Source organism: Gorilla gorilla, chromosome 1 (genome assembly GCF_029281585.2).
Source record: "Gorilla gorilla gorilla isolate KB3781 chromosome 1, NHGRI_mGorGor1-v2.1_pri, whole genome shotgun sequence".
NCBI classification, from domain to species: Eukaryota; Metazoa; Chordata; class Mammalia; order Primates; family Hominidae; genus Gorilla; species Gorilla gorilla.
Window position 1 is genome coordinate 158,552,889 of NC_073224.2, and position 18,004 is coordinate 158,570,892.

Here is an 18,004-nt window from a genome sequence, read left to right on the forward strand (position 1 = left end):
TCTGAGGTAGACAAAAATTAGCAATAACTTTTGGGTGGTAAATACAGGGACTGAGGGATAATACAACACCCCCGAACCTCTCGCCGTCCCGGCATTTCATTCTGTTTAAAGAGAGGTAAAAAGCCCAATTGTGTGGTGATGAATTAGAAAACTTCATGAACATTCAAGAAATACACATGCCACTACAAATTAACCATTAGCAGGGCAAGGTATTCAACCTTTCTGTCAGATTCTGTGGGAAGTATGCCTTATTAGCATTGAAGCCCAAAGAAGTAATCTATCAGTCCACATTCACTTATCCTACAAAAAAGAACAGGCAATTTGAGTTCTGGAAAAATAAATAGCATAGTTCTTCCCATCCCCATTTCAATCCTAAATTTGAAAATCACCAAATAAAATTCTATTTCCTCTCTGCTTCCAGTTTGTCTCTGTGTTTACAGCGGAATGTGGTTTTGCATTTTAAATCAGTTCCATCATAACCCTGAAAGTGATCACAGGGCTGCTAATTCTCTGTCTTCAGTTTCCACCCCTCCTCCACGCTACCACTTTGAATTTGAATGGGACCAGAAGATTCTCTAGGGGCCACGTTTGTGGCCCTTCAGCGGCAGCCTCTCTACTTCTTTCAGCTTGTTTCCTGGCATAGTTCATGGGGATTTGTGGTGAGTGGCAGCTCTGGAATCACTTTTCATTCTGTCAGGTTGTGGTTAGGCTTAGTGGGGTTTCTTTGTTATACTGGCCACTAGTAGTCAATTCCCTTGAAAATATCTGGTTTTCTCCTTTTCTCTTAAAGAAAAAAATAAAAAGCAGCTCCCAACTCCCCACCCTACCTCCAAAACACAAACACAAAGCAAACACGGATATCCCTTGGAAATCTTAGGAGGAGACAGAGAACAGAGAGAGCCCCTGATGTTCTCAACATCCCAGTTTAATTCTGATGTCAGACTATAAAAGAACTTTGGAGGGCCCCATTTCCCGTACCTGTTCTGCTGACATGATGTTTTATTAAAGAATCAGGGATAAATTTTACTACTCCTTTTTTATGTTAAAATAAAATAAAATAAGCCAAACATATAGAATGTGAATTTGGGGAGCACAGTGCTTCTTTTTCTTTCAAGACAAACTTGGAAAATAAGTGTAAGTACCAAAATTAGTAAAACAAATCAAATAAATACTTGGGAGTGCATTAAGATGGAGTTTTCCATGGACACAGAGGGAGGATTGGCACTTTCTGCACGTCTTAAGCCAGAGCTTAACAGAGTTTTGTATTTCATGAATCAGTTTGGGAAAAAAAGGAGAGAACAACATACTGCTGCCAACATTTTATATTGCCAAGTTAGGCTATTAAAAACAACAACAACAACAACTAACTTGAAATCTTACATCATTTCTTAAAAGAAAGGACATGTTAACATCAGTGGGGGGCTGGGGGAGAGGGGAAAGACATCATCTCAGAATACAAGACAGCCTTTTCAAAAATGAAGACCTGGCAACTTTTACACCAACATGCCACAAAGGCCTTCAGAAATAGCAGGTTCCTGAAACACACCAAGCCCCTTTTCACCTTATTGCCTTAGCACCGGGCCAATCCCATCCTCTAACTGGAGACAGATCCCCTGGGGCATTGACAGAGCTCTCCACTCAAATCTAACCAGAAGAGGCAGGGCTTCTCTAGCCCTGTTGAAACCCCTTCTTTACAGACCCCATGTGCACAAACCTTCCCCTTCTGCACCTCCATTTCTCTCCATTCTTTAACCTTGTTTTATTTTTCAGTAAGCACTTGCTACTACATTGCCACCTATCTTTTCTTTGCTTTTGTCTATTTCCCCCATTACAATATAAAGTTCATGGCCGGGTGCGGTGGCTCATGCCTGTAATCCCAGCACTTTGGGAGGCCCAGGCTGGCGGATCACCTGAGGTCGGGAGTTCGAAACCAGCCTGACCAACATGGAAAAACCCCGTCTCTACTAAAAATACAAAATTAGCCAGGTGTGGCGGTGCATGCCTGTAATCCCAGCTACTCGGGAGGCTGAGGCAGGAGAATCACTTGAACCCAGGAGGCGGAGGTTGCGGTGAGCCGAGATCACACCATTGCACTCCAGCCTGGGCAACTAGAGCAAAACACCATCTCAAAAACAACAACAACAACAACAAAACAAAAAACAAAAACAAAAAACAACAATATAAAGCTCACGAGGTCATGGGCTTCCCATCTTTTGTTCACCTCCTTTCCTCCATTACTCGAAACGTTGCCTGGCATATGGGAGGCTCTCACTACAGATTTGTTCCATTTATATATGTGTATCATTTCAGACTGCTTATTTTTCTTCTTTTACTGTGGACAACAGAAAATGTCCACAGAGCCTGCACTGTTTGGTGTATGCAAACCATTGTTTTAAGAAAGACATTGAAGAGCGGCTAGCAGCATTCCTTCAGGGCAGAACCGAAGGAAGCAGGCATTTGGTTTGAGCATTCTTTACTGCAACCAATTTGAAATATCAGGAGACTCATGTTTCTTAGGACAGGCAACCAATGGCTAGTGGGCTGAATCGTGCCTGCCTGATTTAGGAATACGAAATATTCTTAAAACATAGGCAGGCTGTTCAGGAATATAGACCCTCCTCCTCCCCCGCTCAAATTAGCTAATTAGAGATTAGGCATTGCTTTTTAGCCTGTGGCTCTTTTACACTGCGTGAATCGTGTATGAGAATGTTCACCTACTCTTAGAGTACAAGTATCTTGGATATTTAAGTTTAAAAAAAAGGTAACAGTAGCCTCTAGGTAACTGCGCAATGAACTGTTATCTCTCATAATTATTAACCAGGAAGTGGGAAAACTAGGAAGTCAAGTTCACAAACAAACCTTACTACTAACAAGAGTGGGTCATTGTAAAAAAAAAAGCTGCTTTTGAAATGCCTCATGGATAGTTCACAAATATAGATAGTAGGTTTCAAAAGTGAGAATTTCAAATTTCTTATGCTATATGGGAATGTGAATAGGTGGTTCAGACTTCTTCCTGAAAAAGCGCTACTTCTAGGCATCGGGGCTCAGAACATCGTGGTGGCTCAGAAAACAACACCTTAAAATATGGTATTTTGATATGCTGAGTACCTTGAAATAAAGAAGCAGCCTCAGAAACAAGGTCTCTCTGACCTTCTCCCACTGTCCCTCTCTCTCCCCTTTCCCTATCCTGAAGCACAGAGAGGTGCTTTATGTGAAGTTCTCTCATTTGACCAAGCGAAGTTCCTGCAGAAGAAACGTAGTTGTCTTGGGCCACCTCCTTATAATCTCATCAAACAGAGCAGAAAAACTTGCAGAAAAGACTAGAGTTGACACCACTCTCCCAGAGTCCAGACAAACTTTGCCTCAGGCCATCATCTGTTCCTCAGGTCCATTCACCTCCCCTAAAAATCCTTTACTCTTCCTCTAAAATTGCCTGCATCCCCCACTTCCCTCTCTCTTATGAATGGGGGCCTTTAAGCTTCAACCATCTGGCCCTTGTTTGAGTTTCATACTTGCTATGACTCCCATGCGTTTGCACGTTAATAAATGTGTACACCTCTTCTCCTGTTAATCTGTCAGTTTGTCTTATAGGCTCAAATTCTTGAACCTTCAGGGAGTGGAAGGTAAGTTCCTTTTCCACCTGCAACATGATATCCTAAAATATAGCCTCTTGGCATACTGAGGTTTTCTTTTTTTTTTAATTTTGAGATTTTTTTAATTTGAAGGTAATCTTAATGCTATTAAATTCACAAATGCTAATTTAAATACCCAATCCTATTTATCTAAAACACACATTGCAAACACACAAATATCTATTCTGTCCACATGTCAGCACCCATTCATGTCATGGTTTGGAAATGGGGAGAATAGATTCCCCTTAAATTGCAAGTCAGCAAGTGTTTCTTTACAGTTAACTTTAGCAAAATTCATACAAAATAGTAATTAACAATGATCTTGTTAACTCACAAGGAAACACCTTCAAAACTTCATTTTGTTAGTTTCTGTACTAAAATGTAGAAAAACTGAACTACACAAATATTGAAAAGTTAAAAATTCCTTAATTTTTTATTCCTGTTACCACCACCACAATTTACAGGGCAATATACCTGATGAAATGAGAAGAAAAAGAAGAAGAAAAAGCTACCACAGATAAAAGACCTCAGGAATATACATCTAATTGACACTACATTGCATTAATCAATAGCGGAACTTTTTGCAAACTGTGACTATGGCAGTCCTGAACAAGAATTTTTCCTGTTTAAGCTGCAGTAACTTTTCTGACTATGGATCATTGTTCCCTCTGGCAGATTTTTAAAGTTCCTTTAATGCATTTGGGATGACTGTCTCAAAGTAACCTCCAGCTTTCCTAACAACTTCTCTCTCTCTCCTGCTAAGAACTGCAGGCCTTTTCTGCTGTTTTTAGAATCTTCTGCTCCTATATCCGCCATGTCCATCACCAGATCCATAACCACCATCGTAGGGATGATCGAGCTTCTTCCACCAAAACTGCCCCCTTACATGGGTCCGTAATTTGATTGCTGTTGTCCACTATAATTTCCAAAATCATTATAGTTCCCACCACCACCACAGTTACCACCACCAAATTTCCTCCATTGCAACCATCATATCCTCCACCACCACCACCATATCTACCACCTTGGTGTCCATATCCTGGTCCACCACCACCATAGCCGCCTCTACTACTATAACCAGGACGACTGCCATAGTTGCCACCATCGCCTCTAAGTCCATTATATCCACCATCACCTCCTTCGTAACTATTTCCGCTGCCACCACCTCCACCAGCATAGCCTCCTCTTCCACCAAAGTTGCCACCATGGCCAAAATTACCTCCACCACCTCCAAAGTTTCCTCCGCAACCCGTAAAATTGCCAGATCCACCTCCACAATCTCTCTGTGATCCAGCAGACTGCATCTCTTGTTTAGAAAGGGCCTTTTCACTTCACAATTATGCCCATTAATAGCGTGGTATTTCTGAATAACAATGTTATCAACTGTGGTATTTCTGAATAACAATGTTATCAACTGTATCGTGATCATCAAAAGTTGCAAAAGCAAATCCTCCCTTTTTTTTCACTCTGTCTGTCTTCCATAACTTCTATGGTTTCAGTCTTGCCATACTTTTCAAAGTAGTCTCAAATTATATTCTTCTGTATCTTCTTTAATACCACCAAGGAAATTTTTCTTCACTGGTAGATGGACATCAGGCTTTATCGACTCCTCTCTAGAAAGAGTTCTCTTTGGTTCCAATAGACACCCACCAACCTGTGTGGCTGAGCACATGTTGTTGCATCCACCTCTTCAATACAAGAGTAAGTCACAAAACCAAACCCCCTGGAACGTTTTCTTTGGGGGTGTCTCATTACCATACAATCTGTGAGTGTGCCCATTTTTCCAAATGTTCTCTTAAACTATCATCTGTCGTTTCAAAGCTCAGAACACCAATAAACAGTTTTCCCAACTACTCTGGTTCCTTTGGATCATGATCCTCTGCTCCCGGCGGTGACGGTCACAGCTGGAATTGGGCTTGGGGCCACTGGGCATCAGTTTTACCTCCATTTTGAGACCGGACTCACCTCTTCCAACTCGAGTTCACTATCTACTGAATATTTTAACCTGAAGGAAACTGAGAAAACCATAGAAGCAAGAAGGACCTCTCTAACTTTCTCTGCCCTTTCTCCCCTGAAACATGGTTATAGGGAAGTTGTCTGACCCACCTCCCCTATAAATAGGTCATAAGACCCTCATATGACAGGTGTCCTGCCCTATACCTGGAGGCCAAGAAGAATCTAAGCAAACCCCCTTTGCTAAGTTCTGCCCAGTTTATCATTAGGTCAAACCACCCTATTGTCCAACCATAATTCTACATGACTGTTTATTCTTCATCAAACTTGTCCATAAAAAGACGCTGTTTTCCTTGGGTCTTTCAGTCTTCATTTCTGAAGGCTTTCTGCTACATGAAACTTTGGTCAAATAAATTTGTTGGCTGGGTGTGGTGGTGCATGCCTGTAGTCCCAGCTACTTGGGAGGCTGAGGTGGGAGAACAACCTGAGCCCAGGAGTTCAAGGCTGTAGTGAGCTATGATTGCATCTGTGCAGTCCAGCCTGGGCAACAGGGCAAGGTTCTGCCTTAAATAAATAAATAAATAAATTTGTATTTTCTTTTGTTAAGCTGTCTTTTGTTATATGGTTGTCAGCCATGAACCTTGCAATGGATGAGGTAAATGTATTACTTTTTCTCCCCTATAGTTTCTGGTACTCACCATGGGGTGACTCAGACCCCCCTACCTGCTCTAGAGCCCACAGGTGAGATCTTGAAGCAATTGACAAAAGCCGGCAAAAAAGTAAGGATTTATATTTTTTAACCAAGGTCAGTTCTCCCAGATCTCTGCCTGTAGTGCCTGGTGGAGAATGGATGGTACATTTTTTTCCTTGTCCCTTGCTTTCTGAATTCAGACTAGTAGGAGAAAAACATTAGTGTCTTTTGTTATAGGAGTGTCAGCCATGAAACTTGCCATGAGCCAGGCGTAGGCATGTGGGGTTCATTTTGGTACATATTTTTTCCCCTGAAAAGTAGAGTATAAGCCCAAGTGTACCTAATGCATGTTTAACACAGATTTTTTTTTAATTGGTTCTAATATCTGCTCTTGCTGCCACACTTCAGAGTAGTAGTAACAGCTACAAGATGGTACACAAATAAGTGAGAACTGGTAGTAAATGAAGAAAATGAGAGTTTAGAGTATGTAAGTGCCTGTGTGTGTACACATGCATGGGTATGTGATTGTGTTGTGTGTATATATGTGATAGGGTCAACATATACTGACTATAATAATAACAATGATTAAAATAAATGAAAAGGATGAAAGTATAGATCTTTTGAAATTTCTTTCTTTTATTCTCTCTCTGTCTCTCTCTCTTTTATGCTCCAGAATGGAATGGAGCTAGGGGATTTAGAAAGCCTCTGCTGATGAATCCATCATATTCTGACAGCTGAATTCCCAGAAACAGAGTATTAGACTTTCACACAAGGTGACATTTTGACTGGAATCTTTTAAGGTGAAGCTTATAAAGTACTGAGAAGAGGACTGCTCCATAGCGGGTCTTCAAATAATAGTAGCTACTAGTGTTATTAATTGCTCCCGCGAAGAAACCAAGGATTTCAATGTCTGACAAGCCAATTCCACCATCTCAATAACCTTGCAACTGCTATGTCAGAAAATGTTTTGAAAGACGTAAAGTTGGAAGGTGACTGGGCAGACTTTTACACTGGAGGGTAAGAATAAAAACATTAAGTGGTTTAAAAAACCACACATTAAGTGTGACTTTGGACCATCACCCACCTGATGAAGTGGTCTTATCTTAGGATTGTCTATCATGAAGATTAAAAATAAAGCCAAGGCTTAACCTCATTGATATATGAAACAAAAATGTTCATTTTCTTTTAAAAACTGCCCAGGCACAATGATAGAGGCAGTTATTTTTGGTAAAAGTGGATTGTGGACAGAGTAGCTGGCAAAATGCTCTTAAGTATTCACGTAAGACAAAAACCTTCCTGGCACTAAGAAGTCTCAATTGGCTTTTCAGCTGCACTGTGGTTTATTGTGTGCTTTAAATCAGCTCTAAGACTACACTACATACCATTGTGTCTGTTAGAAAATCATTATGGTGCAATTAAAAGCAATGTTGTTTTACAGATGAACATGGAATTTTCCTCTGTGTCTGACGGCTGTGCACTTCCTTCGTGCCTCCTGTGATTATCTGCACTGGTGATGGTCAACAGATACAGCTGTCGGGAAAACACTCAACAGATGGCAGTTGCAGAGTGATGCATCATCCTTTTTGGGATGCTCTCTGACATTGGAGCTCAGGATTTCCATAAACGTTGGTGTGTCACTGACTCCTTTCAAGCAACTTAGACCTGGAATGTTCAGTGACAAAATTAATCTTCCTCCAGAAATGAAGAGAAGTTGAAGTGTCCTTATGAAATGAAGTGGCGATATAATGCTAAAATATATTGTCATTTGTAGCTTCTTAACTATTATAGATAAGAACAACCAACTATATAGAAAGCCTGATACATTGGTAGATTGAACACTTTTTCCTCAGGATGAGAGTGAGCAAGATCGGTCAGTTCTTTCATTTTTTTGTAAAGCTCTTTAAAGATTGGCTTTATATTTTTTAAAATTAGCAATTTAACCTTTGCTTCAGTAATGACATGGGTTGTTGAATGATGTTGTCTGTGATGAAATTCGTCTTAGTGGTGCAAGGATTAATTACGTGGTTCCTTTTTACATCTCAGTTAACATTTTAACATGAAACACTGAAGCTTCTATCTTCATTATTTATACAGTACATATATGTGTATAACATTATTAGGGAAATAAGAAAATAAGAGTAAACAGATTGACAACGATGTCGAACGATGCGCTGAACAATATTTTATAATAATTATGCTAGATTATTATTCAGTATTCAGAATCTGAGTTATAGAGTCCCTATGACTGAATCGTTTTTCTTCCTCTCAGTTACACAGATCCTTTCAAGTTTTAGGTCCTCACTTAACCAGTGAACATTCTGGGCCGTCGCGTTGTGTATATTTTAATAGAATGACAAGACAGCATTGAATAGTAGGTATAGGTCCTGCATCTGTGTTCTAGAAAGTGTCCTGGGCATGCCTGCCTGCCAGCTCCATTCACCCTCTAACGCCCCTAAATGATATTTGGCTATCTTTAGTTTGACCTGAATATGAGTACAGTCCTATATAATCCTAAAAGCAGGTAACGTGGGGATAACCATATCCGATAGGGTTAAGTTTAATTTTGTCAAAATTGTTATCTTTCTTTTCTTGTGTTAGCAAAACTGTGTCCTGCAGTTCATGAAGATTTATATTTCTTCTAAAACATGACACACTGACATTTTCTGTTTGTCTATTCATGTCCCCAAAGAGGTAACCACATGCTATATATGTTTTCTGTTAATATATTTGCAAGTTGGTCTCAATGGTTGGTCTCTGAAAGATTTCCAGTGGATAAAACACATGGAATGAGTAGCTGCAAAAGGAGCCTTTTTAGTAAATGCATAAAGGGGCAGGGAACAGTGTGGAGGCTGTAGGAAACATGAAACACAACACAGCATAGATTTGAAATACATTGTGTATGTTTTGGGACAAAAGCAAACATTTTGCTTATTCTAAAAGCTTTAATATATTCCAGGCATTATGATAAGTACTTTGTATGTATTATTTGATTTGATTTGATTCTCACACATATGTAAGATAGGTATTATTATTTTCAGTATATTGATGAGAAAATGGTGGTACAGCTGATAATTTGCCCAAAGTCAAACAATAAGATGGTCTTCCAGACTCTTATAATTTCTTAAAAGAGTATAATTGTTTCTTCCCTAAACAACAGTATGACTTTGTGCATATAGTTTTCTGTAATGTTATACTGGATATAGGCACTAATTAATAAAGCAATGAAAAAATACATTTGGCTGGGCGTGGTGGCCCACGCCTGTGATCCCAGCACTTTGGGAGGCCGAGGCGGGTGGATCACTTGAGGTCAGGAGTTCGAGACCAGCCTGGCCAACATGGTGAAACCCCATCTCCACTGAAAATACAAAAATTGGCCGGGCATGGTGGCATGTGCCTGTAATCCCAGCTCCTTGGGAGGCTAAGGCAGGAGAATCGCTTGAATTCAGGAGGCGGAGATTGCAGTGAGCTGAGATGGTACCATTGCACTCCAGCCTGGGCAACAGAACAAGACTCCATCTCAAAAAAAAAAAATTGTTTGTATGATAAAATGCATCTTTATACCTCTTAAAATAATACAATTTATGTTAAAAAAAAAAAAAGAAGTTTGAGAGATGTAAATATGTGGATATTTCCTGGAAGGATTCAGGTATCTTTCTAATAAGTAGGATGTTAGTAAACCAGTTTTTCCTGAAATTTTCATTTGTTTTATGATTAATGTAAAACAATTTTATGATTTCATTTAATATAAATTAAAAGAAAATTCTTCAAGTGTTGAATAAAATAAGTCTGTAAGTAATACTATTAAGAAAATTTTATATATCCTCTTTCAATGGTATATAGAGGTAGTATGTTCCCAGCTGAGACGAGTGTGGGAATGACATGACAGGATACATTTTCAAAATAAGCATGCCATAAAAATGATTGGTAGAACATAATCTATGCAATTAAACCCTGTTTTCTTCCCAAATTTTGAATGCAGTCTGTTGTATGCCAAAAAGAGGCAACTAATTGGAAACCTAAAAGTGAATTCTAGATTTCCATTTGCTTGTTTATTACAGGGCTATATATTCTGGGGAGGCAAAAAAAAGAATATTTAGTTGAGATGTTGTGTGGTTACCTTTAGTATCTTGCCATGATAGTGGCATCTAATATGACACTGTCATGATAGCTCAAATACTCACGTGGGCAAGACAGATCCACAGAGGAGCAAAGCACCTTGAAAGCACATGCAGTATAAAGGTAAAGAAAGACCATTGTCTCATAGTAACTGCTTGCAGTTATGAGTATTCTACTATAAATCTAAGCCATGTAGGGAGACGGATTTTATAGCTATCATTGCCACTTGAGATTATTCTGCTGCCTAATGCAAGTCGATGAAAGGGTCTAATTTTTGTAGCAGTCTTGAAACACTACCTTAGGCATCCATTATTGTACAATTTTAGTTTTGAATCAGTATGAGCTTTATCTCTAGTTATGATGTTCACATCCTCCATAAGTAAGATGAGGATCAATAGTAAAACAAACCCAGCAAATTGTAGGCTTTGCAATAAACCTAAGGTATTAGGTGGACATAATTTAAACAGTTGTTTTTCTTCTTCTTCTGAATAAACACATAATAGGAGAAAAAAATGAGGCTCTGAAGGGATTGTGCATTCCTAAATATTTTATGGCTTTGTTAAATGCAATGTTGAGCTTTAGTTCCACTGTGGAATATTTGCTGATGATCATTTACTTGCCAACTGAAAACCCAAAAGATGCTATTTGAGGTTTTTTGTGTGGTTTCAGTCTTGGCCCTTGTCAGGGTTTCACTGCATGATGGTTAAGAGCAACTCTTTGCATGTGAGAAGACAGATGCTGGTGATTTAAGCAGGGAAATACACCACAGTGCTTTTACTCAGCTGATATTTAATGATTTACCATTTAATGTAGTTCATCTTTCATAACCCTGAGTTCAAACAGAAGCAGCTGCTATTAGGGAGGCAATAATATTGAACTTTCCACCGACGACCTAGGAGAGCTTCTTTTGTAGCTTCAGCTACTGGACCCATCTGGCCTTTAGACCCTAAGCACGACAACTGAAGGAGAGAAACAGTTTACTTCCCATCAGTAGAGCACTGGGCAGAATGTATAATTATGCCAGATAAAGATTTTCAAAACAAAACTCCTTGTGTTAACATCACTCTGCAACTTTGAAGGACAAAACAACGCTCTTTACTCATTATCAAAAGAACCCTGAGAAAACTCAGAAAACGTATGAAAAATCATGCTGAGCTGAAATCAATTCAAAGGAAAGAAGTGTTCCTGGTTTCAAACATGAAAGATAAACTTATTTTCTTATAATTTCTATTTGCTTTCATTATTATGGGAGCTTTCTGGTAAGGTATTTGTAAAGGCTTTTTCGCTCTAGTTTTAGAAGATATTTAGATAGATGGATGAATAGATGAACTACTTAAAACAAAAACAAGCCTTTCAGAAAACTAAAGTGTAAAAGACAGACATCAAATGAGATTGAAGTCCTTTGGAGGGAGGAGAGTATCCAATATGCTGATGAGAATTGTGATATTAATGTTATCAAATTTAATGCTTTAAAGGCAATTTTGCTTATCAAAATCCTTTCCTAGTTCAATAATCTATTTTCACTTTGGCATTACTGATGAGGGATTGAAAAGTAGATTACAGGTTAGGTTGCCTCTATTTTTTTCTGATTTTCCTTTTTTTGATTAAATTTCTAACATCTGTAAATTAGGATTTGCAAGGAAAAGAAAGGATTATCAACTTTCATTACAATTACAAGCTTGCTGGACAACAACTGTTGCCTAGTTATAATTATATCTAATCCTTTGACTGATTACAGTAGGCCAAAAATGTTTTTCTTTTCTAATAATATATTCCTAAAAGACAGAGAAGGCAGTTAGACCAGATGTTTTCACTGTGAGAAACATACTTAGAGGTGTTCAGTCTGATGGGATTAGATGGACTAAAACCACTATGTGGGTCTCCTATCCTGCACTACAGCATTTGTGATTCTCAAAGCCGGGGTCAGACTTCTCCTCAAGGAATTTTCTGATTTAAAGATCCATTTTCTGAAGCATTGTCCATAGTACAAAAGCATGCGTATTTACCTCTATGCATCATTTGAAAATACTGTCCTAGAGATATTTATGCATTTTCCAAAGTTTGATGATGCTTGGTATTTTGGATTTGTCATTTGGCAAATAAGTAGTTATTTGCATAATATTTATAATTAGGCAACTATGACATTTAAAAAGATAAAGAATGGCCAGGTGCAATGGCTCATGCCTGTAATGCCAGTACTTTGGGAAGCCAAGGCAGGCAGATTACTTGAGGTCAGGAGTTTGAGACCAGCTTGGGCAACATGGTGAAACCCTGTTTCCACTAAAAGAAAACACAAAAAATAGCCAGGTGTGGTGGTGGATGCCTGTAATCCCAGCTACTAGGGAGGCTGAGGCAGGAGAATCGCTTGAACCCAGAAGGCGGTGGTGGTAGTGAGCTGAAATCAGGCCACTGCACTCCAGACTGGGTGACAGAGCGAGACTCTGTCTCTAAATAAATAAATAATAATAAAAAAAGATAAAGAAGACTTTCTGTATAAGGTTGCCGAATAAAGAAACAGTCCAGAAGTATAAATATGCTCCACTTTACACTTTATTTTTGCAGTTATTGATAGAAAGTTCCTTCACCTACTTTTGAGCTTTAGTTCTGCTGCTTGGTCTGCAACCAGTCTAGTGCATTGCATTCCTGGATTCTTAGCCTCCTCATCATTTGTGGAAAAACCCTTTCAACTTTGTAGCATCTCTCAGAACTCCAGTGAGGAAATGGATACCTCAGTATAGAGAATTGTGTCAAAATAATCATGATTTCATTTAAAAAGGAATGATCAAAGTATAGATTCTATTTTAACATGGATTTGGTTAGTTAAATCGCTACATATTGGAAATCAGATATTAATGTATCAACCTCAGCAAGTTAGAAAGTTTGATTTGGAATCTTATTTGTTTGTTTTTGTTTTTGAGATGGAGTCTCACTCTGTCGTCCAGGCTGGAGTGCAGAGGCCCGATCTCAGCTCACTGCAAGCTCTGCCTCCTGGGTTCATGCCATTCTCCTGCCTCAGCCTCCCGAGTAGCTGGGACTGCAGGCGCCTGCCACCATGCCTGGGTAATTTTTTTTTGTATTTTTAGTAGAGACGGGGTTTCACCGTGTTAGCCAGGATGGTTTTGATTTCCTGACCTCGTGGTCTGCCTGCCTCGGCCTCCCAAAGTGCTGGGATTACAGGCGTGAGCCACCGCACTCGGCCTGGAATCATATTTAAATTCATTTTTTAGGTCTGAATACAGACAGGTGAGATTTCTATTTTCCTGTTTGTTCAATTTCAAAATTTATAGGAGTTCTAATTTGAAACATGGCAGAAATGCCACCACAGAAACAGTGGAGGGTTTTTGCCACAAAATTTTATTATAATGATTTCCAGGCTCAAGGGCATATTATCATGTGGAAGTGAGTATATTTTAAAATAGTGTTGCGATTTTTTTAGCCTTTTAAAACTTTAAAAATAAACATCTATTCCTTTTTGTTTGTTTGTTTTGAGTGTGCAGATATTCTGGTTCATTCCATTTTGATAAGACCTAGCATACATTGGTAGTTACCATTGGACACTATGTATTCAAATTAGCTAGAATAGATTTCAGCCTTTAGAGAGCTGGGTTATTCAGGTGAATGTGGTTAGAGCACTCAATGAAACTGAACATTTCACAATTGCCTGTTATTATGAGTTATTTTCAAGTGAGCCCCTTAAAATACATTTTTTTAAAAAAGAAGAAATATAGTAAAAGTGGGTGTGATATTGTCATGCATGGGTGCCACATTTGACTGGAGGTGGTGGTTGGGGTTAATTTAATATCAGCTGAAATCTCCTAATGCAGCTTGGGCACTGCTGACATATTTTTTAAAAATCACCAGATCACACTATGATAATATTCAAGTTAGAAAAGATTAGGTATATATCAAATCTTGTTAAAGAAATGACCCACCAACCTTAGAGGCAAGAAAACCGAGTCTCGAACTGAAATTATGAAATAACAAGCCAATGTTTCTGTGAAAGAAAGGTGGACCCTAATACAACAAGTAGAGCCTAGTAATATATTTTCTCTGTACCCTGACCTTAAATAATGTCACTGTGTTCACCACCTATGACATGGTGCCATATTGCTGAAAGGACTTGTACAGAGAAATAATCCATTCCAAAAAGGTAGAAGTAAAGTATTACTGATATAAGAAGGAAAACATCACTTATCTTACTATTCTCTAAAATCATATGAAAAACTCATTGTGATCTAATAAAATATTTTGAAGGAAAAATTATAAAATAAAGTATTAAAGAAAAAGCACCTTGCAGGAACTTTTGAATAATATTTTGTAAAGTTAATGAACCAAAATTATAAATTATCATTATAATGATTTACCAATTTAGAGTCACATAATGGCAATTAAAGTATTTTTCTTATGACTAAAATGTGAGTTTTTAAAGAAATCATATTTAGCATTCTTCATTTATTTCTACTCCATTTAAAGGGACAAAGAATTGTATAGTAGTCTGCATGGGTCGCAACAGATTTTGTTGTAACTATAAAATGTAATTCGGGAAAATTTAAATTGTATTTTATAGAAAAATAATAAAGTAAAGGAAGATGCTTTTTGTACATAGAATATAGCATGGCATGAAAAGAAAATTTTCTTTAAATTTTAAGGCAGTAATTCTTAAGCACGTTCTGAGCACTACGTGCCTGAGAATTACCTGGGAAACTTGTTAGAAATGCTGCAAATTCTTGGGATCTATGCCAGGTCTACTGAGCCCAATTCTAAGATAATTAATTTCAGAAACTGTTTTACTACTTACATAATCAGAGATGCTTCTTAAGAATGGACAACTTTCAGTACCACTCTTCTAAAGGAAATATTTCACCTATGTGACTACTTGGTACCACTGACCAAATTAAAGTAAACCCGTAGTATTAGGGAACTCAGAATTTGTGGAATGAAGAGAAGTTGACTATTTTCTGGTGAATTTCTACATTTAGTAGGTTATCTTATACATGATAGGCATTCAACCAATATATACGTTAGATGAATGAATAAATGGAATTTTATCAATTATATGAAGACAAATACCATTTGGATGCAAAATGTGAATGTTAAAATAGGAAATCACAACTAAAGATATTCAAAGGAAACTGATTATTTAATCTACTACATGTATTCAATAATATTTGGAATATGAGAAGATAAACAGATAATTTAAAGTCAAGTTACAGAGGAGGTAGCACGCAGGGAACAAGCTGAAGTATAACCATAAAAACTCTTTAGCAAGTCTCTGTTAATGTAAGAGGTAAAGATGAATGTGCTGGCCATTAAATTTTGTGTTTTTTCTTTTCTTTCCTTTTGCAAGAAGGTTGTTCAGGGTATATACAGTACAGTTTATATATTTAAAAAAAGAAATATGGGGGATAAATATATTGCACTTTAAAGATCAAGAATGTAACTGTTTTTACCCTTACAAATTTGCTGAAAGTAACATTACTTCTGTTTTAGCAACAAGGAAAAGGAGACCGGCCAGGCACAGTGGCTCACGCCTGTAATCCCAGCACTTTGGGAGGCCGAGGTGGGCGGATCACGAGGTCACAAGATCGAGACCATCCTGGCTGACATGATGAAACCCTGTTACTAAAGGTCTCTACTAAAAATACAAAAAATTAGCCTGGCATGGTGGTGGGCGCCTATAGTCCCAGCTACTCGGGAGGCTGAGGCAGGAGAATGGCATGAACCCGGGAGTCCGAGCTTGCAGTGAGCTGAGATCGTACCACTGTACTCCAGCCTGGGTGACAGAGCAAGACCCCGTCTCAAAAAAAAAAAAAAAAAAAAAAGGAAAAGGAGATACTGTTCTTCAAATGTTTATTCATGTATTCATCCATTCGGCAGGTGTTTATTGATTTCCTAGTATGTGCAGGAATGCTGCCTCTTATTAGTATTTCAGGACTAGCCCAGAAGGAAACATTCTCCTTTTTATCGCAGATAGTCACCCACTGAAGTCAGATGCTGTGATTTGGGTCATACTCACAGGGAGTATTTGTAAGCCAAAGACATTAGCATTTACAGCTAATTCTTACTTTGTTGAACCGAGCTGTCCAAACTTAAAAGCATGTACTCAACTGTTTACCAACCATCATTATGAACTGCAGTGATATCTCCCTTTCCTCTTATCATATCTTTTTTTAGGGACCCCTCTCTTCCCCACTATTATTAAGCTGGGTGTGTCTACATCCTGCTTCTTTTGTAATAATCTTTTGAACTTCTTTAATAAATTAATGGACTAGTCTGTAACTACTGAGGCCACTATTGAGTAATTTTAACAAAGACACACACACACTGGTGTTTCTTAATTAAGAATGTGGTGAGTAGATAAGGGTATTTGGCAGTAGTTGACATCAGCAAGTCGTTCAAAATTCTTCCGTGATACTACTAATTTGTTTATAATAGCCTTACAATTGCAACATATAAACAAAGACAAATGTGGGTTGGATTCTATGTAAAAAGTATCAATCTTGTCTTTTCTGCTTAAAAGAGTTATAATTTCCACTTCTGGTGCAGTTGAAATAAGGAATAAAAGCTATATCCCGTGTGTTTGGTTGACAAGCTTTTAATGTTCAGGTTCCTTTTCTGAAAGGTGGCCTTTCTTTACACAACGTCTGTTGTCAGTTGGTAGCATTGTGTAGTCTAGGAGAAATCACAGAGATGCAGGTGTCTTATGAATAACCAGATGGGAAACGGAAGATGATCAAACTTCTTCCTAGACCCTATGAGTCAAACAGGAATGACAAAAGATTTTCCTTTGCAACTGGGAGGAGAGTGAAATCGAATTATAAAAAGTCTTGTATACAAATGACAATAATGCCTAACATAAGCCTCCTCCTTGAAGACAGGAAATCTGTTTTCTAAAGCTTTTCCCATCACCAAAATACAGCCAGAGTCTGCTATGAGACTCAGCAGCTGTTAAACAGTGCCAGAAACACTGATGAACGTCCAAGACATTTCCTTCAAGCAAAGTAATATCCTCCAAAGAGCACGTTCGGAGGTCGTTCACACGGACTCAGAGGGGAGAGCGCCACCTATCGTATCACGGCGGCAGTGTCCAGGGCACCTGGCCATCCTTCCAGCCTCCCTTGCACCACCCACCAGCACATCCTGTTCTGCCCCAGAGAGCTGCGGATAGTAATATTCTGAGATGGTCTGAAGTTCACCTAAGTGTGCTCATATCACGCTCTATAATGTGAGGAAAACACACGAATTTAAATCAGTTTTTAAAACAACCAGGCCTCTCTTCTCATTTACTAGAATGGAAAAAATTCACTTTTATTACCTCGAAGATGCCAAACAGTGCCATTTTATTACTGTGGGAAGCTGGAAGTCATTTCCGAACCCTTTTGGCAAGGGTGCTATGTAGAGCATCCAGTTCAGTCCTTTAAGTGTCTTCTGAGAACCACCACACAGACTGTGATTTACTGTCTTCAGGAGTTAAAGGGACCCTTTCTACCCTGAAACTGAAGAAAGAAAGGTGAAGTGTGTTTACCAAGCATCCCAGTGAGACTTGCAAGAATATGAGACAGCACAGAGTGGGGAGCCAGAGGTAAAGAATGCTTTGGTAACCCACGTTTTT

The 18,004-nt window shown here is 38.5% G+C and overlaps 1 pseudogene; it reads right to left on the reverse strand.

The window, feature by feature from the left end:
• Window positions 1-4,237: 4,237 nt before the first annotated feature.
• On the reverse strand, window positions 4,238-5,580 carry LOC101128875 (heterogeneous nuclear ribonucleoprotein A3-like; annotated as a pseudogene).
• Between the last annotated feature and the right edge of the window lie 12,424 nt (window positions 5,581-18,004).